At 39.6% G+C, this 23,981-nt stretch overlaps 1 long non-coding RNA gene across 2 annotated transcripts in view; it reads left to right on the top strand.

The window, feature by feature from the left end:
- Positions 1-17,740, top strand: part of LOC142361690 (uncharacterized) — a 209,879-nt gene extending 192,139 nt beyond the window's left edge. For both annotated transcript variants that reach the window (XR_012764334.1, XR_012764335.1), the window contains exons 8-10: positions 2,730-2,869; positions 16,606-16,699; positions 17,656-17,740. This is a non-coding gene — a long non-coding RNA (uncharacterized LOC142361690). The remainder of the gene's footprint in view (positions 1-2,729; positions 2,870-16,605; positions 16,700-17,655) is intronic.
- The last annotated feature ends 6,241 nt before the right edge of the window (positions 17,741-23,981 follow it).

The following is a 23,981-nucleotide window of genomic DNA, read 5'->3' as shown; positions in this document are numbered from 1 at the left end:
CAAGCTCAAAGAGGGTTTTAGTAGGCCTTAAAGTAATGCATGTGTGTTGGTCCTCTTTTACCTTCACAGATCCCAGTTATTTCCAACTGGTAAAATAAACTCTTTGTCTGTTGAATTAAGGGAACATTTCTCTCACTGCCCATTGCAACTCCAGCCTGTGGAACAGATGTCACTCCTCCTCAATGTCGCTTGAATGGCATGCTAAAGTCATTAAAACCTATGATAAGTTCTGTCTGTCCTATTTGCCTTCTCCTGTGATGAGATGATAACTTTAGTCAAGTCTTCAAATGACCCTGACTGTTCACCCAGTCCAAATATGCTGCCTGAGGGTTTCAAAAACACCTACCTTAAAAAAACGAAGTGTACACATACAGATCCATACTGCTGAGATATTTAAGTGCATATTGCACTGTTAAGCACTTTTATATCATAGTTTTCTATGGCTGCTCTGATTATGGAAATTTTAGGGCAAGGCATCTTGGAAGAGTTGGTGAGTACGAAACAGCTGGTTCAACAGCTTTTGGTATGGATGTGACGTAGCTGTGAAGAGGAGAGTATCATGTGGAGAGGAGAGGAGAATGTCGTGATGAACTAGCCAACAAAATAGATACAGCTTTCTTTCAAACAAAAAATAATAGAGGGGTAATGCTATCTATGCCAAATGGATATATTCTATGTTTATCTCATTTTCATGGACCTAAAATGCTGCAAAGTGTGTTGAAAGTCCAAATGATATTTCTGAGAGGCATTCTGCATTATTCCTTATAAATAACAGATGTGAAAAATCCTGTATTAGAAAGGCAGCTCCTAGGGACAGGATACCTGAGGAATTTCAAGCTATTCTGGTTATTGTCAACACTAATATACAAATAGAATATTCTCCCTTGCAGCCTGAGATAGTGGCAGACAAGTGAGGACTGTATTTTGCTAATTATACACTTTAAACTATGTCATGTAGGGAGATGCAGCACTCATGCCAGTTACATGAACAAGCAATATAATTTGTCCTTCTGAAGGACAAAAATACATATATACAAATCCTTAGGTTCTTTTTAGCTAAGGAGAGGCGTTAAACATGACCATAAAATCAAAGACGTATCTCTATGAATCCATAGTGTAGTAAACTTAGATCCATTTTACCAGTTTAGGATAACTGCTATCAATTTAACAAAGCATGTGTTTAACTTTGAATTTCCAAAATGTGTCTAATTAAAAGTCCCAGGATGAGAGTACATAACAATGTAACAGATTACATTTTAAGTCAATATGAAAACAACTAAAACATAGTAATAAATGTCCTCCTGCTTTCTCAGTCAATGACTACACTGTCAAAATAGCCCCCAAAAAGTTTAAATTCTGCTGTCTTTTCCGCCTCTTTCTGAAGAAGAGCTGCTTACTTGACTGAGTATACATATTAGTCAATCCAAAACTGTCAGGCAGGTCCTACTAATACAATGATTTCTCTGTGTAACTTCTTATGCATGAAACTAGGACAAAAGGTCTTTATAGGGCTATCTGTAGAGCGGTGTATACATTGCAAACTATTTCCCCTCAGAGAACTTTTGGACTGGGAAAGTTCAGCAACTGCCATCAGTAGCAATTATCTGTGGATAAAATGTCACTTCAGAATATGTTTCTGTAAGTAAATTAGAAATGCTAAGGCACTATCACAAATGCAAAGTGAGAATAGGCAACGTGGTCCTGAAATGTGCTGGTATAGGCAAGACCCTGGGATTTTGTTTTTGTCTCTATTGCTGGATAATCTAGGGAATTTGTGTGGTTCCATTCCTTATCAATATAATGGGAGTGATACCTGCTTGCTTTTGTAATGTGCTTTGAGATCTGTGTGTGTGCACCAACTATCCTCATTTTCACATACTGATGTTAAGAAGAAACAATGCCTACTCCAGAATGCACATTTTTTCCATAGTTTACTGGAAACTTAATGTGCTTACACATCCTTGCTGAGCTGTGAAGAAAGGTATTTCACAGAACATTTTGCTAGGTGGACTGACAGGCCTTGTCTTTGTGCAATCACAAACACCTGTTTGCAAAACTCCTATGCATTAATTATATTCTCTTACACATTGGTCAGTGCCTGTGAGCCTTATTCAGTAATGACTCGGGTGCTAGTTAACAGGGAATTCATTTAGAAAGGGAAGTGAAACAAGCCAACAAAGAGTGCACATACCATTAGTTTCATCCCTCAGATACTTCTTTTCCCATATGCATTTGGTGAACTGCGCCAGGCTATGATCCGTGTGCAAACCGCAAAAACAGACAAAACCAGCTGAAAAAGAAACCTTGTGCCTATATAAGAAAAAGGAAAAACTTTTCTAATTGATTTAGTGCTTCACAAACTGGCCGAGGGACAGCTTTAAATTGTGCTCTTATTATGCATACAGGATTCTACTCATCTAATAATTTTGCTATTCAATAAAAAAAAGGTTTTGAATAGCAACCAAACATGCCATAAAAATACACTATCCACATTCTGCAAAGACTGAAAATGTAAATGAATGGATTGAAAATGTCCCCAATATGATTTCTCTCTTGTTGACTTTCCAATTTAATTTTTCATGGGGAAAAAGACGTACTGGGAAATAGAATGCATGATCTACAAGTAGGAGTTTAGGGAAGTCATTATATACCCATTAGTTATGTGCATTTATTAAATCTGTCTGGTAAAATTAAGGGAGCTAAAATTTTATGTATTTATTTCTATCTAGTGTACCTAGTGTATCGTGTATGCCAGTCAGCATTTAAGAGAAGTGAATCAGCTGACCTTATCAGAGAACAGAAGCATTGAACTGGGAAGTATATAGCCACTGAAGAAACTCTCCTGAGATTCTGTAGTGGTGGTCTCTGGGTAAGTTTGGGATACTATCCTTTTTCATTTAAAAATCAAAGTCTTTTATGACTCTCTTTCAAAAACTGTAGGAAATATAAACAACTACTTCCTCAGCATTTAAACTGAAGCTCTAGGAAATCCTTTAGGCTGTCCTGGAAAGGGGCACTGAATCTGTGTGTAGTTACGGTGTTTGGCCAGTGTTTAGTCTTAAGAGCCTTTACTATGGCTACAAGACCAGTTATTCATCCCCTAAGGCCCATGGTGGTGAAAGTATTTATTTACTTAGATACTATCTTAATCAAAGCAAAGCCAGAAGAGCTCCTTAGACTGCATATCTAGGCCTGAGTCTATCCAGTAAGGGCCCTTGGGTTTTTAATAAGTACCCAAAACCCTCTTACATTAACCAGTTCTCCCAGTTTAGACTTACTGATATTCGTGGGAGATGCCAGGATTTGCATCTTAAATTTTTACTGGTCAAAAAAGGAATACATATAATATCAGTAATAGATATTTATTTCATCCCTTTCCCATAGAAAAGGGGATTGGGAACTTTTGCTAATACTGCCCTTTGCTTTTGGTGTGTCTACTCTCTATGATAGTAGCATCCAAATGTGATTAATGAGCACAAGGAAAGGGAAAGCAAGGCACAAATAAGCACTTGCTTGTCACAGACCACTTGGTGTGCTCTGGCATGGTGGAATTTAAACTCAACACAGTTAGAACTAAATTTTCTTTTAAAAGAATGGCCCGTAGATCCTAGGTATAGATGCTTCAGTCTTGCCTTGGTTGTCTGTCTAAAGATTTGGTAAAAGGGGTTTCTGAGCATAGAAGTGAATGACTCATGGTCTGGAAAGAAAGAATCAGTGAGATTACACATAATATATCACAGGTTCTGTCAGACACTGCCACTTCCAGGCCTCTGTCCCTGCAAGCTAGAAAGAACCAAATGAAAGTGGCCATGATAATGGAGGCTAACATGATAACGGCATGGAGCTATTGCCAAAGCTGGAAACATTCCCCAAAAGTTGCACATATTCCCGTGGGAATAAAACGTTTACAGTCTTTCTGGTGTGTGCTAGCAGCAGCAACAAGGATCTGGTTCCAAAACTGAAAGATTCCTCTGGAAATCAGCGAAGCCATCAATCTAAGCTTCCTCTAAGTAAACTAGTTAAAATAAAACAGTCTTGCTGAATGCCCTTACTGGGCAATAGTTACATTCCTACAAGTACTGATTAAGCTCAGGACAGAGAGCACACAATTCTTTAAAAGAATCCTTGAAAGAAAGAAACCTTATTGTTGGCAATCACAACCTTAGTCTATATGAACAGTAGGTTAAAAAAAACTACCCATAGTCCCAGAAGTGCATTCTGTGGTCTTTTGCACTTATTTTTAAGCTGCCTCTGTAGAAAGAGAAGGTGGCAAATGATGGACAAATTATTGTTGGTACCCTATTTCCTGCACACGCCTCGCCTCCCCTCCCTTCCCCTCCCCTCCCCTCCCCTCCCCTTCCCTTCCCTTCCCTTCCCTTCCCTTCCCTTCCCTTCCCTTCCCTTCCCTTCCCTTCCCTTCCCTTCCCTTCCCTTCCCTTCCCTTCCCTTCCCTTCCCTTCCCTTCCCTTCCCTTCCCTTCCCTTCCCTTCCCTTCCCTTCCCTTCCCTTCCCTTCCCTTCCCTTCCCTTCCCTTCCCTTCCCTTCCCTTCCCTTCCCTTCCCTTCCCTTCCCTTCCCTTCCCTTCCCTTCCCTTCCCTTCCCTTCCCTTCCCTTCCCTTCCCTTCCCTTCCCTTCCCTTCCCTTCCCTTCCCTTCCCTTCCCTCCCCTCCCCTCCCCTCCCCTCCCCTCCCCTCCCCTCCCCTCCCCTTCCCTTCCCTTCCCTTCCCTTCCCTTCTGTGTGTTTTTTGCTGTCCTGGTTTTGGCTGGGACAGAGTTGATTTTCTCCCCAGTAGCTGCTGTATTTTGGATTTAGTACCAGAAGAATGCTGAGAACACTGATGTCTTCAGTTGTTGCTATGAAATCAAGGGCTTTTTCTGTTCTCCCCTGTTCAGCTCATGAGCAGCTGGGCAGGAGCTGGGCGGGAGCACAGCCAGACAGCGAGCCCCAGCTGGCCAGTGGAAATATTCCATACCTTGGACGCCATGCTCAGTTTATGAGTGGAGGCTGGCCAAGGGGAAGGAATCTACTCTTCTTTGCCACATGAGTTCAAATCCTCTCTTGTCCGGGAGTTCAGTCTTTTACAGAAATTCACGAAATTCTCAAAAACTGTATGTTGCAGGATCTGCTATTGCTGTTCAGGGACTGGCTGCGATATCAGTCTTTGGGCAGTGAGAAAACTATATTGTAGATCGTATGTTTTGCATATTCATTATTATCATTTTTATTAACATTATTATGAGTATTAGTATTGCATTTGTTGTCATATTAAACTGTCTTTAAATCAACCCATGAGTTCCCCATTCTGTCCATTTCTTCTCCCTATCCCGCTGGGGATGAAGGGGAAGGGTGAGTGAGTGGCTGTCCAGTGTTAGTTGCCAGCTGCTGGGATAAACCACAACGTTTGTGCAGTTCATCTATGAGTGATTAAATCAGAAAACTTATAAGTGAAGTTTCAACCCTGGCTTTTAGGTTTTATATCTTGTAAAGGAAAGCATTCCCTGTCCTTTCCATCTACCTTCCTTAAGCTCCAGTGCATCTCTGGGGTGTCACTACTTCTGGTTGGGATGGCCAGTCTAGTTACACAGCTGATAGCCTTGCTCTTGTTATGCAGAGTATGTCTTGCTGTTGTTGTGGCTCCTTCTGTGTTTCTGTCCTGATGCCGCATGTGTTTCCTAAAGATCTGGCCTCACTGTGTTAGTGATTTCATCAAGTGTTTGCTAGGGGAAAGTGTTTTTTTTCTGCTGCCAATACTGCTTTGTTCTTATGCCTTGTGGCCCCGGTGAATGGCTGCTGTGTGGGCGTGGTCAAAATGATATAGGGGAAACTTTGTATGAAATAATGAATAATTTGGTTTCTTAGAGGTTGTTCTGGCTGCCAGCCTATAGACATCCTCCCTCTTTCTTTGTCCTGAAGGATATTTAATCAGTTTAAGCAAAAGCTCCTCAATGAGCAACACTGAGAAAGACTTGCCTCTGAGGATCTTCTGTTTCCTGGGAGGAGGGAGACCTCAGTTCAGTCGTTGCTCCAAATCAGACAGGGGAATCGAAAGTGTGTCCTGAGTATTACAGCAGCAGCTAGATTTACTAGGCTAAGTGGCAGCACCACGGAACCTCCAGCTTGCCACATTCTGTGTGGGTTTGGCAGTGCTCTACAGACAGCTCTCTGATGAACTCTGTTGAGGAGATAGATAGGTGTCTAATTTTGGAGGGCTGTCAGGTCTAGGTGAGGAGCAGTCACCAAGCTGCTTCACATAGTCACGTTTAAGCAGTTTCCAGCCTTGCTACCGATAGAAATTCAGGGGCCTTTGTGGAGGTATTGCAACAGAACAGTGATTTTTAAGAATCCCAGTGGCACATAGAGAATGGATTTAAGAATCTAAATCACTTTTTCCCTCAAAGTGTGATGTCAATAAGGAAGTAAGAACTTCCTGTTCTTACCTAATGTCTTCCTGGCGGTCTGAAAACACTGAAATGCTCCTCAGGAGGGCTCATCACTAAGAGATGCAGAATTCTAAGGAATAAAATTGTCCTTCTTCTAACCATTTTTATAAGCTCTAAGGCTGGACATGGAACATAGGCCAAGGGATTTCTCTGAATTAATTCCTCCTTCAAGTCTTATAGCTGTGGTAAAGCTAGAAAAAGCATTTTAGGATGACATCCAAACCAAAGTCCTCCTTTGCTCTGAAAGATCAGTGTGGTGATGCTCAGTTCCCAGAGGGACAGGAAACAGTTTATGTGTACTAAAGGATTCTGACAATGTAAATTCTATCTGAAAATGAAGGACTTTGATGAAAATACAGTAGGTTTACAGTGCTATTTTTAGGATGTAGAATAAAATTCAAAAACTTTTAGGAGTGTTTTCCAAAGATAACTGACTATTTAGCAAACCAGACTAGAAAAAGAAGGTCTCCTGCCATCGTTCAGACACATGACTCATTGCTGGCATCCATTTTCCCTGGAGTAACAGGAATCAGGGAATTCAGAATGCTGGTTATAGTCCTACATAAATTACTTCATATCTAGTGACATGACCTCCTGAAGCAGAAGTCTGAGCTGCAAAGGGTCTTATTTTATTTTTTTTTCTGCCAGGGCATCAGAATTAACTCTTCTAAAATTAATAAAAAGCAGGTAATGAAAAAAAAGAAAAAAAAAAAATTAAAGGTATGAAATTCTGCAGTTGAAAGAACAAATCCCATCAGACAGCAGTGAATTTTACCTTTTCTGAATGTGTAGGAGGCAATTAGATCTTTTGATTATTGAAACACAAAGGAGATTCTCTGGGCAGAGGCAGTGTGAGGTAAGGACATATGGTGTGCACCCAGTGGCTGGAGCTTCAGAGGTGCCAGAGTAGCGTTCAGCTACTTGGAAGAGGCAAAACTCTTCCAGTGGAGCATTTTATGCTGTTCAGTCACTGGCTAACATATAATGACTCGCAAGGCACAACGAATATTAGCTCTGTTTGCTGCAGTTCATTGGACTAGTTCTGAGAGACTACCAAACTTTTCATGTTTGAAAGTGTGCCTGCGTAGACATGACATTACTAAACTAAAAAGTAACCTCTTCCTTTCCATTTGGTGCAAGCATAGTGCAAAATTCCCTTTCCTGTAATACATCCAATAGAAATAATGGTGCTGAATGATGAACAAGTCCACTTCCACCACCACATGTAATTAATTTGCATCCCAAATACCTGACTAAGTCTTTGCAGGTAATTGGTAGTTGGCTAATCTGCCTATTAATTTTTTCATTTCTAGGCAGTCTCTAGTTAATAATCAATAGTCCTCTTTTCTAATGAAGAAATGGCCTTGACATCCTGGCCTTTGTGCAGTGTTAAAACAACATTGATCGTTATCATTATCATATGTCCTTGATATACTGTATAAGGGCAAGGATATCAGTCGTGCAGTACAGGAACACTGAATAAGCTTGGATAAATAATTGTGATAGGCCAAAGAAGTATATATGGTTTTCTGGGCAAAGAAGTGCGGGAGAGAATTAAAAAAATGTTGTATATTAGTTCTGTCTGCAAATCTAAATAGAAGAGCAAATCTAAAAAAAAGACAATCTCCGCAAAGATATATGGAAGATGTAAGAGGACGTATGAAAGCACTCTATATCAGAGTCATGCTGGAGACAGGGTTATGTTTCTCCTCATTGCATTGGACATCTCTGAAGGAAAGATCTTTCTCCCTCTGTAGTTAGGCGCTCCCGCTGGTCATTTCTCCTTTCTGTGACTGGGGTGAACCCTTACCAGTTTTAGTGAGGAAGAAAGTCTTAAGGATAACACATCAACTCTAGCAACTCAGTTTTCAGTTTTTCATTTTACACTTGTCTGTTGGTCTCCTCCCACTATTACTAGAATTTCAAAACTTTTATCTATTGCAGGAGCTTCTTTTTTCCTGAGAGAAGTCAAAATATTAATTGTATCCTCTTGGATTCTTTAAGTAGAACTTCAGGACCATTTTTCATCAATGACATACCACAGACCAGAGCATGGTCTATATCTGGATCTTTTGACTAAGGTACAATGTCTAATTTCAAAAGTAATGGTATTGTAGATATTATTTTACTATTCTTCCATGATAATAAGATCTTTTTTCCTGCTTCCAGAATTTATACTCTGCTATTAAATAAGGAAAATCTTTTGTACAGTAGGTGTAAAAGTACATCACTGTCAAGCCATTATTTAAAAAAGAAAAAAATAGGGGTCCTGTGCTAAGATTAAAAATCAGAAATGAGTTACATTTAAAAGGTCTATTGCAAAATGATTATACCCACTGGGAAGTCTTCCACAGCAATCTACAGAAACCCTAACTTTGTTTGGTGTCACATGCTTGGTCATGGTTGACATTTTTGTTTTTTGAATGTCAATTTCAAAGCAAGGTTTCTGGAAATGGCATTAAAATAAGGACTTCTGCATTTTGTTGAATTAGGTTATGGGAATTCAGGCCTTTGTTCTGGAACATAAGCACAATCTCCAAGTACCGTTTGTTTTGTATCTATAAATGGACTTATCTTCATTGGGGCAGGGGAATTTATGCAAAAAATTTTTCGAGAGTTGATAGATACATTTATAATCACATCCAGCTGCATTATATCAGCACAGGTTATGTACCCCAAGAGTAAGTAGAGCATGCATAATTTGTATGAGTTCCCTTGTTGCAACATGACCTCTGGACTGCACAAGGCAGTGTGGGTGAGATGAGAGGGGAGACCATGGCTGCCTGGGCAGTGGGTGCCGGGCAAGTGAAATAAGCGTATGGTTTTTGAGATCACTAAACTAAGGTGTAAGATTTTTAATTTATGTTCAGTAATTTATGTGTGTGTAGAATATAAAGCTTGCTGTTTATTAAAGTGATTTTTATCAAGCATGCACAAGAACATCTTGCATGTGGGCCGAGTTAGCTAACTATAGCCTGCGTTTCTCCCCACATACATGTGGTACTCCCCTGAAGAGCTACCCTAGCTATACAATATGCTCCTTTACTGATTGTCATAAAGGGGCAGATTCCTAAATAATTGTCATTAGGTTATTTTAAGACTCCCAAATATCCCGTTTATAGCATAAATATTTTATAAAAGTGTTTTATATAAGTTTGGACACTTGGAAAGTGTTTAATGTTAATGTATGAGACACTTGAGCCTGTTCCTTCAAACACCATTTTGGTTTTCAAAAGTGAATAAAAAATGAGACTCTAAGCATTCGGTTTTGAGTCTTCTCAGTACTGTTTATAAGTGGAGTGACTGAGAGCAGCTATTATTATCTTTATAAATATAAGGCACTGCATGGCCTTGATACGCAGTCGTGTCCGTTCAATGAATGTCTAGTGAACAAAGGAACTGGTCTCAGGGCATGAATGTTATCCTGAAGCAAATAAAGAATACAAGCCTTGTCACTTCTTGTCTCATTTTCATTAAGAAAATCATGTGGTTTAGCTTTAGGGGGGTGATGATGAATCAACCATGTGACTAAAGGCAGGTGGCCATCTTAAAGCAACTTTTATCCCTAGTGAAAATAAAAATTTAAAGGAAAAAGCGGGGTTGGGGGGGGATGCTCAGCTCCAGAAAATGTTCACTCACTGGGCTGCCACGAGGTAAATATTTTTACAAATGTATTATTTACTACAAGGGAAGCTTTTCCCAGAGAAGGCAGATATATATGCTTGCTATGGGAGCTTTATGGCCACTACAGGCCCAACTGTCATTCCTTCGGTACCTCCTGTCAGTCTGACTAAACTCTGTCATCCTTCAACCCAGTTTAAATTAACAGGTAATTTGTAAATGTCACTTCAGGTTAGGCCGCTCATTTTGTTTCTACTCTACCAATGCAAAGTCTAGGACTAATTTTTCTTGTCTTCTTTTAATAGGATTTTCATTTATAAATAGAATTATGTTCTGAAAATAAATTACAGTAAGTGATGCACAGAACTGGTAGCAGCAGCACTTTCATAGAATTTCAAGCACCTACATCAGAAGAGATTAATAAAAACACTTCAAAGGCTAAATTCTATTTAAGCAGAAGACAGCTTTTGGTTAATATTTAATCTGAGTAACTGAGATCTTGGTTGAAAATATAATTTTTTAATATCTAAATTAATTTGCAAAACAAAACCATTAATTTTGCCTGAGAGCTTTCATAGTGCAAAAGTTTCAGTAATTTATTTGGAAAAAAAAAGTTAAAAATGTAATTCTGTAGTAAAAGTCCCTATTTTAATATGGAATTTATTTCTAATGCAATATATTATATTTGATCAGCAATACTACTTCAAGTCTATACTTTTTTAATGATGGCTAATGCGCTGTATTGAATAAGAAAAAGAATCAGACTTTTCAGGAGAGTTTTTAATTTGTAAAAGAGATTGCTTTTCGGTTCAGTATTAACAAATAAACATCACCCATTTCTTTAAAGGAAGTATACAACTGAAAAAGTACCATTTCACTATAATATGGGCATGCATGATAGGGACTGGTAGAATATTTTTCATGGACATGGTTTTTGAAGTGTTGTAGTTACAGTGCATGCTTTGATTGTTCACCTCCTAGCAGTCTCATACCCAAGTGAGCTGGGGCATAGTGAGACTCCTGTGCCTTCTGCTTTCTGATGGTAGGAGGCATCTTCTTTTCCCCCCATCCCTCAAGGAAACCTTGTGTCTTTCCAGCGGAAGGAGAGACTCAGTTCCTGGGTGGAAGGGAATCTCAACACATTCTGGTCCTTGTAAAAGTTTTCTAGGCTCGGGCAGGGGCTTGACTGTCCCCTCGTAGCAAAAGCTATTGTCTAACCCCTCTTTTGGCTTCAGTACTAGCCAAACTCATCTGTGAAGTGTGTGGGTCAAAATCCAGTTCTTTTCTTTCACTAACCTCTCTCCATGTTCATTTTATGCTCTTCTGCTGTCATCCCATTAACTTTTCTGCACACTCTCACTCCTGTTACCTTATTTTTCCTCTCATTCTTTACGTTAAAGCATTTATCTGGATTTTTGTGACCCTTTTTATTCTTGCTGATTATGTTTCTGATTTCTTCCAACACATTCCTTTTCTGTCACCACCCAGAACTATTCTCTAGTAGTTGCACAGACGTTTTGTAGGAGATACAGCAGGGCTATCTGGAAGACAAAGGTATTCACTGTGCATAGTGAAGTCTCAGTGACTTGGTGAACAGAAATCCAAGAACTGTATCAAAAAGGCTTGGCACTGGGCCACCAGTGATGAGTGATTACGTTGGCTGCTGCTCTGGTAATTAACATATAAGAGATATCTGTATGGGAGATTGCAATATAATGTGACACAAGTTAACTAACTCTCCGTTAGAGTTGGATCCTTTAAGTTGGCTTCAGTGCAACTGTGCTTTATGTCTCCACTCAGAAAAAATATGTATTTAAACTCTTGTGTCTGGATCCTAGTTAAACCTGTAAGCACATCGTAAATTTATTTAGACTGTTATTGCATATGCTACTTCAGGTGGTTTAAAAATGACATTTTTAGTGACATTAGCAGTATCAGAGCCCAGTATTAAATACTGAAAAAGCAATTTTCATTGCTCATTAATACTGACTTATTATCGGAAACATAGCTGTTCTTTGTAAATATTAACCATTTTGTTTAAACATGAAAGGTCTTACTTTATTCTGAATGTTAAATTAGCATTAATGAGGGAAGGATCTAGGACTTGAAAAGAGAGCCATGATTTATTAAGTTCTAACTGAAGTTCTTCCACCCTGATTCATGATATTTAGTAGGAATGCATGTCTAGTTGGAATGTCATTTATTTTCTTATGCTTTAGTAGATTTTAGCTGTAAACGCAGCATCAGTCCAGTTTTCCACATAACTTACCTTAGCATGGTTTCACAAACTGATCAGCTCAGATTTGTTACATTTTCCCACTGTATAACATACAAAATACTTTGTGGTGAAGCAGAAGTAAGCCTGGATCTTCTCTGTATGGACAAATGTGAATCAATATAAGGGAGTATGATGAAATTTAGGAGACTGACCTTTACGTGAACCAACTGCTGGTGTTCATGAAATTCGAACTAAGACTCGGTTCTAGGAAGGCTGTGAAAGAGCTAATATTCTGAAATGATGACAAAAAGGAATCCACTGTGAAATAAATGCCTGTCTGCCTGTCTGACCATCAAAATTAAAGCAGAGAAGTAGAAATTTATTGCCACCTGTCCCAGAGACAAATACGCAAGATAGATGTGCACTCCTTTCTCCAGCATGACATCTGGAGGAGCACTTATTGTCTATCAAAGTTATTGCAAAAAGAACTGCTATATCAGTTGCCCTAATTCCACTTAAATACATGGAGATTCTTTCAGCATTTACCTGAGTAAGAGTTTGGATGATTCTTTGAGGTGTTTGTGCTCATCATACATCAAAAATTCACAGAAACTACATTGCTCTTTTAATCAAAATATTTTTTCCCATTTTTTGTCTCACTTTTCATCTACTTGAGAAGGTCAGATAAGTATGTACTTGACATATATTGCAGGGATAAAACTCTATGGAGGTCTATCTATGAGGCCATGGTAAAGGTCATTAATAGGACACAGCAGCCCCTGGATGTAGTTCCCAGTATTTCTAAAAGTGCACCAATATTGAATCTTTGTTGACCTTGGTCCTCTGTTTTGAAAACAGGAGATTAAGCAAAAATTCAGAAGATCGTCTCTATAATTTCACCAGTTTAATGAATCACCTACTTTTATGCCTGATTTTTCTTTCAGTGATAAATTCTCCAGGTCAATAAGTCTCTTAATGCAGAACATGTGAATGTTCCCCAGAAGTCACATCATACAGCTTAGCAGGTGTTTTTTACGTGTGGTTCCCTTCTTCAAAAGTGGATCACACTTTATGAGTTGTGCTTTGTTTATCAGCTCTTGACTGCGAGCTGGAAGAGTTGAAGGTAGTGTTTTTAGCTACAAAGTAATATGATATTCATTATCCCAACATCTATCTAGCTATATGTTGGTGGGAGATAGAGGGGCACATTACATTCAGATACTAATGTCTATGCCAATCAAAGGTTGTGATATCTGAGTTTGGGATTTTTGAAGCACAGCATTGAATAATACATTGTAGTGACTATTTCTAACACCTTTCTATATGACAGATCAGTCTTTCAAATATAAAATTAATGATAATTTAGTCTCATACTTTAGAGTATGTACCCACAGAATCACAGAATAGTAGGGGTTGGAAGGGACCTCTGTGGGTCATCTAGTCCAACCCCCTGCCGAAGCAGGGTCACCTACAGCAGGCTGCACAGGACCTTGTCCAGGCGGGTCTTGAATATCTCCAGAGAAGGAGACTCCACAACCTCCCTGGGCAGCCTGTTCCAGTGCTCCGTCACCCTCAGAGTGAAGAAGTTCTTCCTCATGTTCAGACGGAACTTCCTGTGCTTCAGTTTGTGCCCATTGCCCCTTGTCCTGTCACTGGGCACCACTGAAAAGAGTCTGGCCCCATCCTCCTGACACCCACCCTTGATATATTTATAAGCATTTATTAGGTCCCCTCGCAGCCTTCTCTTCTTCAGGCTGAACAAGCCCAACTCCCTCAGCCTCTCCTCATAGGAGAGATGCTCCAGTCCCCTCATCATCCTTGTAGCCCTCCGCTGGACTCTCTCCAGTAGCTCTTCATTTTTCTTGAACTGGGGAGCCCAGAACTGGACAAATTACCCATTTTATAGAATCAGCCTAAAAAGTTTTAAATTACTGCCCCTGGACTGAAGCTTTAGCTTAGTGTTGGGACTAGATGGTAACTGCAAACTGTGATGATAATAATGAATATGGACTTCCTATTATTTTACATGAGTTTTACAACACTGATTTTAGCACTTCACCCTCACTTTCTGGGGTCCAAACAGACTCTTTCTGTGCTGATTTGAAGCATGCTTGGAGAGAACGGTTATTCCACACTAAAGAAAACATAGGCCAAGAGTCTCTCAAGTTTGCCATCTAGTATTGGGGAGATTTGAAGCATTAGGTTTAGCAAATAACTAACAGTTGAGACAGATAAAGGCAATCTTCCTCAAAGCTGTTAAGTTAGACTGAGACAAGACTGCATCCATGTACAAATGAAAAGTTTATCTTTGCAAGCAGAAATGCTATAGTTTGACTATTTTTCAATTAAAAGTTGGATTCCATAGTGCATTGAATCTGTCACAGTGAAAAATGTAGGCTGATTGTTAATAATACTGCTCTATAATTATTACTGTTATACAGTCCAGATACCTCATGAGGGCATGATCCCCTGATTCTATTTGGTTTTGTATAGACTGTAGAAGAAGCAATTCCTGAGCTGTAAGGTTGGTAAGTGAAGTGTAAGACTCATGCAAGTAGATTCAAGAAGCTTTTCTGTTGTGGTTGTTGATGGTGTTGCTGAAAGCAATCTGTCACAATGAGAGCTACCTGTTTTTACCCTTACATTGCATTCTCATTTTCTCGTTTTGACATGTTAAGTGTTGAATGGCAAAGAGTGAGTTTTCTTGTTAAAGAAGGTGATTTTTCAATATTAAAATAACAACCTTTTAAAATATTTTCTTAAAATTGTAGAGTTTAATTAAAAATAAACAACACAAAATTATTGAAATATATTGCCTTCAAAACAGAGAATTACAAAAAATCTCTGCAGAATTTTTTTAATGTAATTTTAGAGTGAAATAATTACTTGGAAGTGCCTGTGGTACAAAGTTTAGCACGTTTTTCTCAGGGATATGTAATTATGGATTGAAGAGGACAAGAAAATGGTGTAGACAGGTGTTCTCCCACAGCATCACCCCCCTTAGTGGACTGATGACAAGTGAATGCTTGTAATAGGAGACAAAATTCAAGTTTAAATGTTTCTTCTCCAGCCAGATGACTCATAAAGGTGTAAAAATATGTATCTTTGTCGGGCCATCCATCTGTTTGCAAGAGACACATCAGTTTGCACTCTTGCTATGTTAGCCACAACCTAGACAGCAGTACCCATTATAAGTTGCTAATGGAAATAATTAGATTGAAATACTCCATTCTGTTTCAGAGTTTTACTGAAAGTGTTCTACTATTTCAGAGAATAAAATGAAGGGAAACATGTGGCTTTGTCTGTGTTCATTACTTTATTGTCTTACTGAGAAGCACTGATGCTCCCATACAAGGAGCAAGGACTTGCCGTTCGGCAGCAGTGATAAGCGTGTCAGAGTGTGGCTTTCACTGCCCTCATGCAGGAAGCACGAAAGTTTGGCTAAGTCATCAGCTGCTGTAAAAAAGTCCAGTCAGTGTTTTCTTGTTTGCTTCAGGGACAGTTGTTAGAGTTCAGCAGGTAAATTCTTCCCCCCTCCCCTGCCTTTTTTCTGTGGCAAGATTTAGTCCCTTCCTCCTGGGCTGCATCACCAAGTGTGGAGATCACAGCCCTGGAGAGCACCAGTGTTGCTTCCTTCCCCAGAGCTGCTGAACCAGAGAGGCTTTCCATGCAGCAAGGCTGCCAGCCCCAAAAGGCGGGCACTTAGGCGCTTGAACACCAACACTGAGAGCAAGAATAAACTTTCCTGTTATCTCAGTGCCCTTCTGCTATATCCTGGGACCCCACTTCGTTTCAATATGGAGGGGGTAGAAAAAGGAAGTTGGTAATTTGGATGTGGGGGCTGGGAGAAAATGATAGGAAAAGGGTGGAATGATGAGGCTAGGGTGAGGAACAGTCGATGCAAGCAAGACTCCCACTAGGCAAGGAGGGAAAAAAGCAGATTGGTTAGGGAGGCTGGCAACTGAATGTTGTCCTGGAGAACTGGGTTCTTACCTTATGTCTGTTAAGCTGCATAAATCTTTTAAAAAAGCAGAGCAACTGAGGTCTACAGTAAAAGCGAAGCCCCCATATTCCTCTTCGGCCTGCGAACCCCTGAGGCGGGGGAAGCCCGGAGGAAGAGCAGAGGGGAGGCAGCTCTGCTACAGGCTGTTTCCAGCTTGAGGCATGCCCGGTTTTGCACGTGGTGTTTTATTATGTTTGAATGTCATTTCTTCCAAGAGAGATTTGTGTTCTTAAAGGACAGCAGATCCTGGAAACTGGAGGACCGTTGCTGAGCCCGTGTACAGAAGCCTGGGCCTGCTAATGGTTTGTATGTGCCCGTGCAGGTGGGGCAGGGAGACGGGGAAATGATCACCCTCATCTACAGCAAGAGCTCCCGGCCCTGGAGTGCTCCTGTGAAAAGGACTCCAAGACAATGTGGTTAGTTGTCAGTATTCCATGCAGCGTTCTTGGAGATGGAGTAGCAGAGGCTGTGGATAAAAATGGTGGAGTTAGCTAAAGCGCCGTGGGCGAGGTGAGGAGCAGCGTGGGCCACAGCTGAGGCGAGAGGCGGCGCAGGGCTGGGTGCCAGCAGGGGCCAGGCAGCCGGGGAGCTGGCAGAAACAGTCCACACCCTGGGCTTGATCCAGCCTAACTGGGCCCTGCTACCCAGCAAGAAGGGGTCATTTCAGCCCCCTTCCCAGTGAAGGGGAAAGCAGCCTGCAGGCCCCACGTGGACTCCTGGAGGAAGAGAGTGTGAGCTGTGAAGTTACAGTTTTATAAAGTAGTCATTCCCTGTGCATCTACATGGGCGTAGTTCTCTGTTCTGCCTTTAATGAAAATGCGGGTTGTTAAACTACTGCTTTGCAAGTGGGGAAATTAGGTTTCTGGTTTTAGCACCAGAAAACTTAGTGTAATTATCTCTAGGTTCATTATGATGGGTTGAGTTTTTGTTGTAATTCCCATAAATTTAAACCCAACCCTTGCTGCTGCCAATGGCAACAGCATTACGCTTGTGTCAGCTGACCCAGAAGTGTGTTTTCATTACCCTGCAGAGGTATGCTCTGATTTAGTGAAGTGCTTCATAACTCCAATAGGTCGATAGGAAGTACACTTCAACAAACACGGTGTTGCATAAAGCTTAATAGTAAGGAGAAACAGTGTTAGGCATCTCAGAAGAACCCAAGATGAGCAGGTATTTTTAACCTTATTAGCTCTGTGCCTCAGCTTCCCACTTGTAAAATGGTTTACAATTAAATGAACCAAAGGGATGTTCTGAAAGTAAATTCATTAATGCTTGAGAAATATTCAGATACTGTACCATGGAGGGTAATAGACTATCCCACAAGTAAATTCTTTGTATCCCACAACAAAATTCTTTGTTCTGTAAAATACAGTTTGAAGAGAGTGTGTACTGAGGAAGATGGGGGACCACTCTCTGAACGGTGAGGATAACAAAAATACTGAACATCTGCCCTGCTCCTTCGTTGAGTACCATCTACCTAGGACACTGACTGAAGTGAGTATTTCCTGTGGGAAAAATTAATAATGTAATCATATAATTTAAAACTATATTGTAAACATGAATTTAAGGGGGCTAAGTTAAGGGTGTATGGGTGTTAGTGCTACCTTAATTGCTGCCACAATGAGCTACCTTACTTCTTACATTCCTTAACTTTACTTGACTTTGAAACAGCACTGTTCCTTTAATCTAGTGGGGTTTTTTTAATACAATAATATAAGTTTTTATGTATATATATATGTATATAAATATATATATATTTATGTATATATAGATGTATGTATATTCTTCAAAGTCAAGTTGCTGATTGAAATTAATTCCATGAGGAGTCCTTTCAGCACTTCTGGGTTATGAAATAGCTTAAAAAAATTCTGAAGCTGCCTTTGAAAAAAATGAAATAAAAAGGCAAAAAAAGAAGAAAAAAATCAGTTAAATTTGAGACTTGAAGGTAATTTTCAGTTCACACCCAGGAATTCAGGGGTGGAACAGCCATTACTGCTAATGGTAGCTGTCTGGCCTAATCCCTCTACATTGCACTGGATATTTGTACAAGTCTAAATACATAAAGTGCACTAGGTACTCTTTACAAAGTGCTTACCAGGAGCTATTTATAGTACTTCTCAAAATCTTCTGGTAGAAGAATAGTAGAATATTTTGTCATGGCAAGTCTGGGCTGTATTAGCTGTGCACCTAGCACCCCTAAGAAAGGAAGAAACAAGATAAAATGGTTGCCATTTTTTTCCTAACTGCTCTTGGTCTGTAGCAGGATATGTATTTTCTTTGCGTCAAAAAATGCCTCTCCGGGCACAAGCTTTGTGGCTACGTACTCTGGAGAAGCAAGTTGAGTCCAAGAGTCATCCTCTGTCCCTGGAGCAGAGACATCCCCATGAACCTCCATCCTTTGCTGATGACAGCTGTGGGGTGGAATGGATGAGAGCACTTTTCAGGTAGTGGCACAGCTGGCGTTTCCTAACCAAACCTTGTGTTCTGCCAGGATAAATGGGGGAAGGTGACTGGTACATCGTAGTCATTTGTATGCCAACAAAGAGTATTCCTTTATTCCTTTTAAGTGACTCCCCTCAGGGTCTTGACCTGGAAAACCTGCTCTTAAAGATAAGCAGATTAATAAAGCAAGGGCATGGGCTCTTAGGAGGCAAATTATCTATCCATCTGATCCAGGTAGTTGTACTTAAATAGACATGAGAGGCAGCATTAAAAAAACAAACCAAAATTTCATTTATATCCTGGTGTCCCTGTGTGGGTTTTAAAGGAAATTAGGGAAGAAATGTATTGGACTGTATTTCTCAGGTTTAGTTATGTTAAGACACTGCAATGCAGTTACATTTTGGATTTTGAATGTGACTTTGCTGATTTGTGCTGTTGTATTGTTATTAAAAATATTCTATTTAAAAAGTCAGATTAGGGTATAAAATCTTCCAGACACATAGTAAAGAAACTCTACAATTTTAGATACTAGGACAGAAAATCAAGAGGATTCAATTTCGGAAACAGTAAAAGAAAGTCGTACCCCTCCAAAGTCTATGCTGAGTCAAAGCAGCACAAAGAAATAATGCAAGTGGAGCACAGCACAGCAGAGGAAACGTTGGGAATGGGAACGTGGTACCCATTGGCTGATATTCCACAGCAGTACATGCAGAGTGGCTGTAGGTGTGCATCTGGAGCAAGGCAAGGCTTGAACTCACTCAACTGCCCCTGGGTCCTTATCGGTAGAGCTTAGCTGATCTGTAAGTTTGTAGATGCAAGAATTTTGGCAACTTCACTGAAAACACGATCTGTTTGATTTCACTGGTCTTTTAAAGTAAGTGGACTCCAACATCATACATGTTGAGAGCTGTTTGTGCATCAGCTGCTTGTGAAAAATATGTCATCTGCTTAAGAAAACTGCCACAGTTCAAGACTAAAAATACCATGCTGCATTAGCCAATTTGTTCAGGGAGTTTTTCTTTCAAATTTGTTGCTAGCCCATGCTCAGAATATATATACTACTAGCTGGTCTGGTCTCCTGAAACGCAAGTATCTAGCTGGAAAGAACAACTTGCATCAGCTGGGCAGATATAATTAAAGTTTCAGGCTTACTTCATACACAGGTGGAGACTTTGAAAGACTTAAGGGAATTTAGTGCTAATCCAAACCTAGTATCTTCCAACTGACGACATGATGGGCAGCATGGAACTGTAATTGGAAGAGCATTGGAGGGGGACTTGCAGAGATTACAGAAGAGAAAGAAGAGAGGATTAGACAGGCACAGGAGTAAGTACAGCAACTTCAGAAAATTACCTAATGCAATGCAGTTCTTGTGTCTTTATGATATTCAGGATCCTAGGCTTGTCAGAGAGTACAATACTACACACCGTTCAGTTCTGTTACAGAAATCTGCATCTGAGAATGTGAACTGTCAAAGCCTTTACAAGCTGAAGGAAGCTGCTTAGGAAGATGTAGGCAGTTCATCTGAAAATGCCTCCTGTTAAGCCTGCCGCATATTAAATTGTCTCTCCTTATCTTCAGATCTGTCAAAGCAGGACAAGGGATCAAACTTCAGGATGCTCCTCCTTCTATCATGTGGCACGTGGCCTCACAAATGTGGGGGCCCATGATCTACCTGCACCCACAGATCTTGCTTAACATTCAGATAGCCTCTTTGAAAGGGTTTTTTGAGAAGGTTTCCTTTGATTGACATGGCATCTTTCACTTCTCAGGAATTTCTCTCTGCCATCTCATGTAATCTCTTATTCCAAGAAGTCCTCACGAGGTACAGTTAGGGATTAAATCAAGCTGCAAGCATGTACATCCTCCTTTCATGACTTTGCCTCCATCTTCCTTTCCTGATGTTGCTTTCACATTGTATTTGTCTCTTCCCAGTTCTGGTTTCCTTTTCTTTGCTTTTATTGGTGCTTTTCTCCTTGATTCTGTCCCTCCGAACCATTTATTTTCTGTCTCTAATTTGGAATGGCTCTGTATGCTGTTCTCTCACTGCCAGCCTTCTTGCCTCTACCTGATGATTAATGGTCTTTCCTAACCATAATATGAGTAGAATTTGGCATGCAGCAGAGCACTAGTCTTAAGGAGCAGACACTGCCCAGAGGGACAGCATGGGAAATGCGGTGAAACCAGATGAAATCCAATATGACCACTTGACATCCAAGTCAAAACAGGCACATTTTCAAATTAAATGTATTGCAAGGTGCGGGAAGGAAATTAATGAAATCTGTTTCCCTAAGAATGAAGGGTGGGACACATTTTTCCAACTCTAACTTTTACCAACCCAAATGATTCTGTATTTTTACTAATTTTATGTACAATTTTAAGGAACAATTACAGATGAAAAATTATATCACTCCAGTTGATCCAAGAAGGCAGATAGATGGAAACTTAGGATCTTCTGATAGCTCCAGTTAGGAAAGAAACTGACACAGGTAATTCTGTGAAGTAATCTTGTTTGATGATCAAATCCTCTTGTGCTTGCACATAGGAGGTATCAGCCAGCCAGAAACAGTTCCCCTGCCCACATCACCAAACCCCACGTAGCAGTATTGCCAGGTGAACTCTCTAGGCTTCTTTTAGCTTACACAAACCGAGACTCGCTTTCTTCTCATTGCTTGCGTGCCTCCATCATGCTTTCAGGCAAGATCCAGCAAAACCGTTCTCTTAGATCTGTTTCTTTTCTGGACTTGCCTTTGTCATTTTCATTTTTTGGGCTGTGCTATGAATCTTTCAGATGTTTTGAGTGACCATGAGCAGGCCAACATGAGGCATCCACTTTTTCCTGACAATGTGCTACGTTTTTGCCTTTAAATGCTGCCTACATTTTAAGGACGTCTTTCTGTCCCACATACACCTTCAAAACACATGATTTTATTTTATTTTTTGTCAACTTTTGCGGTGGAAGCACCCAAACTTTGTAAGGAAAGGCGTAGTTTCCACCCCAGTCCTGTTTAACAGACCTGTGTTTAGGTGAGATTCCTAGGCCTGGAGTGATGGGGTGTTTTCATCAATATTGTCACATTGTACTGTTGGCAATGACGTAATAGCTTGGCTAATTAAATTCTAGTAATATGCACTTACATGGCTGATCAGTACTAAAGCTATTCATTTTATATCATTTTAATCTTTAAAATATTACAAAAGCTATTTGAAATGAGTGGCTTACTGTAAGTGAATGGACAGAGACCACAGTCAATAAGTAAAGTGCTCATTCACCAAAGTGCTTTAGGAAGGTTATATTTTGTTAAAAGATTCTGAAGCTGGACATAGTGTTGAATTGAAGCCCATCAGCCATTCCCTTCATTTGTTTAGATTTGCTAAATGACCTGAGAAGAGATTCAAATGCCAGCAAAAAGGGTTGAGCAGAAGGAGTACCAGGCTAGTCCTCAGCTCTCCCACTGTTGTGTTTCGGATGCCACTGAAGGCAAAATGCAGTGCATCAAATCATGTGACACACCACGTTATATCAAAACATTGCCTTTGATTTGTGTTGCTTTTAAAATGAATTGATACAGTATATGACAGAGGACTTGTGTTGCCCCATAACAAAATGGAATGGAACTCAGTGTGTAACTCAAGTGCACACTTAAATGATTCTGGTACTGGTTTGAAGAGCAACTGTTTGGCTTGACATCTTCCTCAAACTTCAAGTTTTCTGCTAAGTTAACAACCACTTACTAGTGACACAGGAGAGAGGAATACACAAGATAAAACAAGTATCAGCCCACAACATGTAACTTTTCAGTTAATGTTTATTAAACATTATCTTTGTTTCAAAGCAATACACTGGAAGAACTTCTAAACGGCTTTGAAGCTTCAAGGATAATTTTTGTGTTATATTTTAACAATGTATTTTATCTCTATAGCTCGCTTTAAATTTGCTTCAAATATTAAACAGACACTGGCTATAGTAGTTAGCTGAATTGTTTATGGGATCAAAATCAAACTAAACATTCAGAAAATTTTCAGCAAGAGATTCCAGTTAATGAAAGCACCATTTGTGATGTGCTAAACATGTATACACATAGGTATTGCCCCATTTATCAGACATGAGAGCTAATTACCTCATCCACTGCTATATTTCTTCCATCCTCTGCATTTCAATTCCCAATATTAACACATAGGTGGTCAAGCTGACCATCGAATAGCCTACATGAGCATGAATGCATTAAATAATTTAATGTTAGAAGAGTTTATTAAACTGGCACATTCTAATCAGCATGCGTACCTGCCTTCATTAATCTTGCACTGGTCCGTGGTGTGTCTCTACAGCCGACATAGAGTGTGCTAATGTTAATAGGAGCTCTTAACAAACAGGATCAGTTAATCAAGGAAAATTTACTATTAGCCACATGACCATGCATACTGAAATCTAATTACAATAAGATTTAACCTCTTCATTACTGCATCCAAATATTTTTGTTATCACTTGTGGTACTGAAGTATTCCAAGCTGAGACATGATTATACTAATTTAAAAGGAAAAATAATGAAATTTGAAGAGTTGAATACATAAACTCACTTCTATTAAGAAGCGTGACTTTCTTTTTGCTGTGTTTTCAATGTATGATGTTATATGGGTTATATTTATTGCCAAAAGCAAGAAACCTAGTACCACTTTTTCTCATCCAAAATGTGGCTACAGGAAACAATTGCTCGAACAGAATGTTGAAAAATGAACTTCAGCGTTCTATATTAATTCAGGTGGAATTTAGCACTTGGGAGATTGTCAGATAGCACTGGATATGGTGGATATAATTTAGAAAGTATGGGTTTTTTAGCAGCTAAAGTGTTTTGAGTTCTTAGCAATGTATTTCTTTCTGATATCAATTGAACTGTAGATTGTATAACACTTGGCTACTTTCATTAGATCTTAGACTGTGATAAGCAATTAAGCTCCATCAGTGGCCATGATTCGCTGAATCTGTTCACAGAATGGAAGAGGTTGAAAGGTGCCTCTAGAGACTTAGTCCTTGATAGAGATAGGGTAAATGGAGATAGTTCCATTTTATAGCTCTTGATTTATTATTTTATTTTATTTTATTTCATTTTATTTTATTTTATTTTATTTTATTTTATTTTATTTTATTTTATTTTATTTTATTTTATTTTATTTTATTTTATTTTATTTTATTTTTAAATGTCCTTTTTCTATATGCAGAGAGTAGACAGTATTAGTTTCGAGCAGAGAAAGTCAAGT

The sequence above is a fragment of the Opisthocomus hoazin genome, chromosome 6 (genome assembly GCF_030867145.1).
Source record: "Opisthocomus hoazin isolate bOpiHoa1 chromosome 6, bOpiHoa1.hap1, whole genome shotgun sequence".
Classification (NCBI taxonomy): Eukaryota; Metazoa; Chordata; class Aves; order Opisthocomiformes; family Opisthocomidae; genus Opisthocomus; species Opisthocomus hoazin.
This window is presented reverse-complemented; position numbering and strand designations above follow the sequence as displayed.